The sequence below is a fragment of the Dasypus novemcinctus genome, chromosome 1 (genome assembly GCF_030445035.2).
Source record: "Dasypus novemcinctus isolate mDasNov1 chromosome 1, mDasNov1.1.hap2, whole genome shotgun sequence".
In the NCBI taxonomy this organism is placed as follows: domain Eukaryota; kingdom Metazoa; phylum Chordata; class Mammalia; order Cingulata; family Dasypodidae; genus Dasypus; species Dasypus novemcinctus.
In genome coordinates, this window is record NC_080673.1 from 153,361,683 (window position 1) to 153,371,215 (window position 9,533).

Here is a 9,533-nt window from a genome sequence, read left to right on the forward strand (position 1 = left end):
ACATTAAATGAATTTACTTTAAGACATTTCAGCATATATAGCATATATAGCTTGATGTTATGTGTATGTAACATTGAATCAAGATCCCACAAGACATGTTCAGGTCCTAACCTCTGGTCCTGTGAGTGCAAACGCTTTTATAAATAAGATGTTCAAAGATACTATTAAGGTCAGGTCAAAATGAATCAGGACGGGCCTTAATACAACATGACTGAAGTTCTTATAGGCAGAGGAAATTTGGATGCAATCAGTTAGTAGAAGTCGAAGGAGGAGAAAGAAGACAGATCACCATGTGATGGAGGCAGAGATTTATCTATAAGCCAAGGTACATCAAGGATTATCAACAAGTCACTATGAGAACACTTCAGACTTCAGAGAAAGCTTAATTCTGTATTACCTTGATCTTGGACTTCTAGTCTCCAAAACTATGAAGAAATAAATTCCTGTTGTCTAAGCCAACCAGTTTGTGGTATTTTGTTACTGTATCCCTGGCAAACTAAGACAGCATGTTATTTTAGGTGAGCAACATGAAACCTAAAGCCAATGGCATTTTTGGTCAGCGCACAATGAAGAGAAGGTTAGCAAGCATTCTATTCTGTAATTCCAAATTCTAGACCCTAGATCAGCAGTGTCCAATAGAAATACAATGCAAGGCACATATTTGATATTAAATTTGCTAGTAACCTACATTTAAAGAGTGTAAAGAAACAGGTGAATTTTATTTTAATCATGTATTTTATTTAATTCACTATTTCAACATGTAATTGATATAAAATTATTAATGAGCTATTTTACATTATTTTTCTGGTACTAAGTCTTCAAATTCTCGTGTGTGCCTTACAATTACAGCACATCTCAATCTGGCCTAGCCACATTGCAAGAGCTCAATGGCCACGTGTAGCAAGGGACTACCATATGTGATAAAACAGCTCTCAAGAGTCTGCTAAAACTGCTTTGGTTTCCTCGATCTAGATAAACACTTGATGTTGTGCAAATTAGCAGTGAGTATCCAACCTTTTTTTCCTTAGGTAAAATTCATAGCTTCTTAAATAGCAACGTGAATAGTTAAAATGGGCTTTCACCGGTGAAATTAAAGTGTTAAAGAAATATGGGTTGGCTAAGTATTTCAGAGACACTTGTTACTAGAGCATGCAGAGACTATAAGAATTAGTGAGGCCTCTAGCTTGTACTTGAAGGGAAGGCACTTGAAGCTTAGTTAGTTCCTAAATGGTCCCATGTCCTGCCATTGGTGTAGAAGGATTTATGGTTGCCTGATGATAACTCTAAGGGTCACAGAATTCTGACTCTGGAATGAGATTTGGTCTGCTTGGACTGAACGCATCATGCAAATGTCAGTTGGAGACAAAGTACCCAAAAGCACAGAGAGCTGCAACTTCATCTAACTGACCAAATAGGAACTGTTTTGTCTTTACTTATTAATGAATATTTGTTTAATAAATGCTGTATGTTTGGTAGTATTTTTTTCTAAGCCTTGCTGTTTTAATTTCCCAGTTGCTAAAACAAATACCATACAGGCATTTGGCTTAAACTCAGGAATGTGTTAGTTCACGGTCTTCAGGCTAGGAGAAGTCAAAAATTGAGGCATCAGGAAGGCAATGCTTTCTCCCCAAAGACAGTGGCATTCTGAGGCTGGCAGCCAGTAATCCTTAATCCTTGGCTTTCCCCTCACATGGCAATGCACTTGGCATCTTTTCCTTTCTCTTCCCGATTCTGATAACTTCCAGCTTCTGCTTGTTCTACCCCTGACTTGTCTCTCTGTCTGGATTTCATTCTGTTTATAAAGGACCCCAGTAATTTGATTCGGTCGGGCCACACCTTAACTAAAGTGACATCTCAAAGAGATTTTTTTTTTTTAATCACTTTTATTGAAACATATTCATAAAGCATATAATCCATCCAAAGTGTACAATCTATGTTATCTTTTTTTTATTCATTTTTTTAAAAATATTACATTCAAAAAATATGAAGTCCCATTCAACCCCACTGCCCCCACCCCCCACTCCCCCCAAAGCAACACTCTCTCCCATCATCATGACACATCTATTGCATTTCGTAAGTACATCTCTGGGCATCGCTGCACCTCCTAGTTAATGGTCCACATCATAGCCCACACTCTCCCACGTTCCATCCAGTGGGCCCTGGGGGGATCTACAATGTCCCGTAATTGTCCGTGAAGCACCACCCAGGACAACTCCAAGTCCCAAAAACGCCTCCACATCTCATCTCTATCTCCCATTCCCCGCACCCAGCAGCCACCATGGCCACCCTTTCCACACCAATGCCACATTTTCTCTGCGGACATTGGATTGGTTGTATCCATCGCACATCTATGTCAAGAGGGGGCTTAGATTCCACATGGATACTGGATGCAATCCTCCTGCTTTCAGTTGTAGGCACTCTAGGCTCCATGGTGTGGTGGTTGACATTCTTCAACTCCATGTTAGCTGAGTGGGGTAAGTCCAATAAATCAGAGTGTAGGAGTTGAAGTCTGTTGAGGTTCAGGGCGTGGCTATCATATTGTCAGTCCAGAGATTCAAATCCCCTAAATATATCTTAAACCCCAACACCAACTACAATTCCAGTAAAGTAGCATGAAAGTCTTGTGAAAAGAGATCCCATCTGAGTCCAGTTCCATCACGCAGAAACACCGGCTCCAAAGAAGGGTCAACTGACATGGCAGTGAACCCCATCTGCCATGACCATAGAACCCGTGGGTCTCTTTAGCCCTCAAAAGAACCAATACCTGGGGTTGTATCTACTTTATCTGTCTCTGAGACTCTGCTCAGGTGTGCATGAGGGCAATCCTTCTGACAACCTCCAGACTCTTTTTTAGAGACTCATAGCCGTATAAACTCATTTCTCCTTTCCATTTCCCCCTTACATTAGGTCAAATAGCATTTTAAAGTCATGTTATTATATGTAGACAGGGATATTCTGCTGATCCGCATTGAACCTTTAATTCAAGGTCATTTTCTAGTTGCATCTTCAGCTAGTATTTGATAGTGATCCCTCGGTGCCAGGGAGGCTCATCCCCGGGTGTCATGTCCCACGCTGGGGGGAATGCACTGCATCTACATGCTGAGTTTGGCTTCGAGACTGGCCATATTTAAGTAACATGAAGGCTGTCAGGAGGAAACTCCCAGGCACAATGCTGCTCTAGGCCTTGTTCTTATTTCAGGCGTATAGGTTCACAAGCATAGTCTTTAGTATCAGGAGCCCACTGTTGGGCCCTCATTCCTTCCTGGTTCTTACCGTTGCACCTGGGGGACTGCCGCTGCTCCCCTAGGGACCACGACAGAGCACTCCCAGCCAGGAACCCAGTACCCCCCCAGCTGTTGTTTTTAATTGTTTCCACTATGAGTATATCCAAACATTACCATGCACCCTGGACATATGCCCTGTATAACTCCCTGTCAACCACATATAGCCTGTCAATAACATCCCATACCAGTATTCCTCCACCGCCATTGTTGAACAACTCTATGATCCAAAACTTCCTGTAAAGCAAAGCCCAATATAATGTCAGGTTCCCTTACTAGTACAATGGAATATAGCGATGAGTTTAAAGGTTAGATCTAGAGTACATATTGATTTGGAAAAATTCTACATCCTATCTTTTTCTTTTCTTTTTTCCCTAATTATTGAGCTTCTCTTCACAAGAGTCTTAGGATCACAGTAATTCATATATACAATATACAGTACTCCCACACATCCACCATAAAACCTTTTCCCTTCCACAGTGATAATCTTTTAACTTATTCATATCATATTTACTGAAACTGATGTACAGACTCTGAAACAATAGCTTTCATACAAGGTGGCATCTGTGCTTACAATGTGGTCCATACTTTAGGATATACAGTTTTCTAAATTTTTTTAGTTATCCTATGTTTTACATTATGGTTTACATTATTAGTCTGTCATCCCCTATATGTTTTTGGTGTAATATTACATGTTTTATATTCATCCTCGTGTACTCTTGCGAAACTCCTCTCTTGCCCCCACATTTACCTTGGTTCCATCCATTCAACATCCATTTTTCCCTCCCCTTGGGGCCCACAGCGACAGCCAATCTCCATTTCCTGAGGAGCCACGTCCAGAGATACTTGCAACAGTGTTCAGGGCCTGACTTGCTTAACTGCCCTAATGCCCTGGGAGCCACCCTTTCTCTCAAGAGATACAGTTCCCTCTATTTGATGATATTAGTCCTCCCCAGGATGTGGGTCCACCCCAACTCTCACTTCTTGGGTCTCTACCCAGTGGTACAACCCACCCTGGCAAAATGAGCATTCAGACATTCCCCAGGAATCAGTCCTGCATCAGACCATCCCCTCCGAGCATCCTAAACAGGTAACCCTCCTAATTATATTTTGATATGATTTTCTCAGCATTTTACTCTCAACCAACACCTGACACTCTCCTATGTTCATATGTTGCCCCTCCCTCCCCCCAATTTTTTGGGCAATATTACCCATCCACCCATCCCCTCGAAGAGATCTTATTTACAATGGCTCCACACCTACCAGAATGTGGACCAAGACCAAGAAGTTGCCCCCACTGGAGGACACATTTCAACCCACCACTCTTGCTTTCAGTATAGTTAGGCTGGGTTGTAGCTAACTCTCACATGCCTCACATTTCTTTATCTACAATTATGCGGCAAATTGAATTTTAGAGTTGCATATGATCCAATGGGCTTAGGTCAGTTCACAGTACCCACTCATCCTCACAGCAAACTCCTTCTCAGCCATTAACTCTCAGCTGGAGCTCTACCTCCCCTATCAGAACCTCTTGACTCTCCAAGCAACCATCAACCTTCTTCCTTTCCGCTTGCTTTCACAGCACCTTTTCTAAAGACCCTCTGCATTGTAATTATTTTTATGTATGTATGCATATTATATTGCAATTATTTTTATCTATCTGTTCCACACTGCCCTGTTAACTCCTCCAAGAGCAGAGATCATATCCTTTAATCTTCGAATGACTAGCAAATTCAAATCAATGCCTTGCTTTCAATATGCATTTAGTAATCATTTGCCAGATGAATGAATTAATGAACCACAGAATATATTCCATTTAATGTCAAGGAAATGTTCAACATGGAATGGAGATGTGAGATGTGTCCTGCCTCAGTGCCTTATAATCGAAGTAAGGCAATCAACAGATAAGGGGAGCTGAAATCAGAGATCGCCTGAGGTGACAGAAAGTGGCAGGAGTTGGCAGTAGTTCTCTTAATTTCTCTATTAATGAGTTTTGTGGGGGTTTTTTTTTGTTTGTTTTTTTAATCCATCATCTGACTTTACTTAGCTAATTCAGTCATTTCCATCTTTGGATTGACTAGCTGTGGATTTTAGCTATGATTGCCTTTATTAGCTTGGTAATGACTTTGTTGAGTTTAGGGGTCATTAATCGCTTGTTAATGTTTGCACGTTTGACAAATAAATGCAAAATATTCCCTAGTCATTCAAAATTTGATCTACAAATTAATTCTATTACCTTTATTTGCTTCAGAGTTTATGTTTTCACATCAAAAGGTATACTTTATTTTAAATTAAGTGATTTTTATAATGTTCCTTTGAAAATTTAAGAGGGGCCCTTACTCTTTTAATGTAGGTAATTTTATCTGTGGTTTTGAATTAGCTTTTCTTTTCTGATGCACTGTTGCCTTTAGCATTTTGCTGTCTCTGTGTCTTCTGTATGTATTCACAGTCACTCATGATGTCCATGCCTTTTAGCCTTTATTTTCCTCTAGAGACCCATCTACAAAGTCAGATCCTTTAAAAATTTTGTCACATGCTTCTGCTTTTGGAAAAGTGAACATTTTGTGGCTTTTTTTGAAGATTTCCTCCCCCTTCCCCTCCCCCCCACTGATGTCTACACTCCCTGAAGGAAGTTATTTTTCTTTTCTGGCTTCACTCATTTCTATTACTCTAGTGGCCCACTTTGAATCAAGAAAGGAGGAATTACAACTTCCAGTTTCAGGAAAAGAACTGAGAGAATACAAGACAGCCCAACAAGAGACTACTGAAAGTGTTGGCTTTAAACCTAGAAGCAAATCCTCTGATCTGCAATTAGAAACCCCATGGCAAAGAATGTCCTTCCAAACAGGATGCTTTGGTTTAGTTTTATGAGTGAGGAGCATATGACTCCTTGAAAAGTGTAGATCAGGACACTTTAAGAAATTGTTCTATTGTGTAAAGCCAGAAATCCACAAAGCATTTAAAAAGAAGGGGTGGGGTGGGGGGGGAGCTGTATTAGTCAGGGTTCTCTAGGGAAACAGAATCAACAAGGGATATCTGTCAATAGTAAGAGATTTATCAAGAGTCTGTCATGCAGCCATGGGGATGCACAAGTCCAGGTTCCATAGGCAGGCTGCAACCAGGAACTCCAATGAAAGTCCAATAAAGATTCTTGACAAGTTCTGGGATATGTTGGCTGTCCAAAGACGAGCTGGGAAATTCTCTCAATGCTGAAATCACTTCCCCTTTTAAGGGATTCCACTGATGGGGTTAAGCATCACTCACTGCTGATGGCAATCTCCCTGATTGATGTAATTAAAACCAGCTATCTATGATTTACCACTGCAGTAAAGTCAATGGTGACTAAAGTTCATAAATGCCCTTGCGTTACAGTTAGTCCAGTGCTTGTTTGACCAAACAACTGGGCACAATTACCTGACTGAGTTGACACAGTTGCCTAACCATCACAGGAGCTGGTATAGCTAAAATAGTTGAACGTCTGCTTCCCATATAGGAGGTTGTGGGTTCAATCCCTAGTATCTCCTAAAAACAAAACAAACAAATGAAAAAACCAACTTTCATTGGGGAGTTGAGTGCCTGCTTCCCATGTACAAGGTCCTGGGTTCATTCTCCATTGGTAACTCCTAAAAAAGAAAGTGACTAGCAAACTGCAGTTGGTCATGTTTATTCAATGAGAAGAAAAAGTGAGTGACAAGTATAATGATTCATCTTACTCTTCTCTATATTGATTGGAATTTAAAATTAAGAATTGCTGGATTTTGTTTATTGGTTGGAAGATCAGGCATCTACAGATCTTAGATTTTGCTTTTAGTGATAATAGATTCATAGAAAATCTTAATGCTGGAATAAACCCAGAATTCAACCAGTGATTTAGGCCAATGGTACTTAAACAAGGAAATCATGAAGGAAATCACTTCAGGGATTCCACAAATGTTTGATTCAAATTTCATATTAAAAACATATTTTAAATGTTTTAAAAACCTGAGATCTTAAAAAAAAAACCACACATACATCTACGTATCTATGATGTTTAAGTTCAAGTATCAACTTGGTTAGGTTATGATATCCAGTTGTTTGCTCATGCAAGCACAGGCCTAATTGTTACTATGAGAATATTTCTTGTATTTCTTGTAATCAGTAAAGTGATTACATCTATGGCTGATTACATCTACAATCAACTAAAGAGATTGCCTTCAGCAATAAGCAAAGTTTCATCCAATCAGTTGAAGGCCTTAACAGAACTGACAATTTCAGCTGTCCTAAGGAAGAATTTCTATCTCTACATCAGTCAGAACTTCATCAGAGTTCCCAGTTTGAGGACTGTCCAATGGAATTCAGACTTGTCAGTCTCCAGTTGTGTGAGCCCAATTCTTAAAATAAATAAATCCAGTTGGTTCAGATTTGGTACCAGGAGTGGTTCTTGAGGAACAGAACTTTGGAGATAAAATTTCTGGATTTGTTCTCAGGGTTTTGGGATTGGTTTTTCTAATCTGACTAGATTAAAAGGCATTAATGACTTTATTTCCTATGATCAAGGCAGAACTGATAGTCCATGGCAAGAATTTGCAATAGAGATACGCAAAATATCATACTTCTACTCTAGTGCTTATTATAGACAAGGCTATGGTGACACTGTATTTGAAATGTTAACAGAGTTTAATGGAGAATAATGATGTTGATTGGTTGTTCTTAAATACACTGGTTACAGGGGTTAAAGAAAGGAATGCACTCAAGCTTCAAATTCTCAGCTAAAGCACTGCATGAGGGGCATGAAAGTTTCAATGTATACTCTGAAATAAACTCTTATTTTTATAGCTGTAGTCTTGAAGTTCCTGGAAGAAAAAAACAACAGACCTAGAGTCCTATTGTGCAAATGGCTGAATTACAACATAAATTGAATTCCCAAACTTGCAGGGTGTCTACTGTTAAAGTGAGATTATTGATTGGAAAGGAATGGGATCCTGAAAATTGGGTTGATAATGATGACAGTGGGACATGGAAATCGTGGATTCTATTGATTCTTCTTTGCCAGATAGACCTGTAATGGTTTTCCCTGAGGAATCAGCCACCCTACTTCCACTCTGCTCTGAGAAATCAGCCATCAGCATCCATGTGAAGAGACTAACCCTACTGTGCTTGATAAACCTGTAACTGCCTCCCCTGAGGAAACAGCCCTCACACCTCCAACTGAAGAGATTAGTCATGTTTCACCAGAAAAAAATTGCATTGGAATGGCCTGAGGTAGTTCACTTGCTTGATGCTGCTAATTATTCTCATGACTCACCCCAACCAGCCTCTTTTATTCCAGACCTATAATTAGACTGAAGTCCCAATAGGCTCTACAAAGGTGAGGTAGAAAGTATGACCTATGAGGAGGTATGCTACATACAATAAGAATTGGATGCATGTTTCCAATTTATATAGACAGAAAGCAGGGGAACATGTGTGAGAATGGATATTTTAGTGTGTGAAAGGAACATAAAGATGGATCAGGCTGAATTTATTGATATGGGCCACTGAGCAGACATTCTGGAGTTAACATTATATCTTAAGGGTTTACAAAGTGCTCTAACAGTTGGCTGGGTGGTTGGCTGAAGCATGGACCAAAAGGCAGCCTAATTGCCTGAAGTTGAAATGCTGAAACTTCCCTGGTATAATATAGATTAGAGAATCCACAGGCTTAGGAGATTGGAATTTTTTTTTTTAAAGGTACTAGGGGCTGGGGATTGAACCCAGGACCTCATATGTGGAAAGTCCACATGCAGCCACTGAGCCACATCAGCTTCCCTGAGTTGGTGTTTCTGTTTGTTTTGCTTCTTGTTTATTTTTGTTTTTCAGGAGGGACCAGAAACCAAACCCGGGACCTCCCATGTTGGAGGTGGGCACTCAACCACTCAAGCCACATTTGCTCCAAGATTGGAATTTTAGGGTGGATTTATCATGCAAGACTTGCTCACTCGTGCCAGAAATGTCCAGAGGATACATCTTTCACCAGGACTGGGAGAAATAAAGTTTTTGAGAGTAACTCCATCATCTCTGAAGAGCTCTGTGTTTGTTCTTCTCTGTAGGTTAGATATTACTGTGGGAACTGCTGCCACTGAACTCAAATCCTTAAACACATAGGGGATGATCAGATCCCAGGTTGGCAGAAGCCATGTGGCAGCACTTGATTACCAAAAAAAGGTAGGTGTGTCTACTATAATAGCAGAATCAATGCATTAATCAGAAGAATCTGATTCATAGTTACCTATG

At 40.1% G+C, this 9,533-nt stretch overlaps 1 long non-coding RNA gene across 1 annotated transcript; it reads left to right on the forward strand.

The window, feature by feature from the left end:
* The first annotated feature begins 630 nt into the window (after window positions 1–630).
* LOC131278573 (uncharacterized) lies at window positions 631–9,314 on the forward strand. Its single transcript, XR_009185957.1, has 3 exons — window positions 631–711; window positions 850–1,001; window positions 9,120–9,314. It is a non-coding gene; the product is annotated as an uncharacterized lncRNA (long non-coding RNA).
* The last annotated feature ends 219 nt before the right edge of the window (window positions 9,315–9,533 follow it).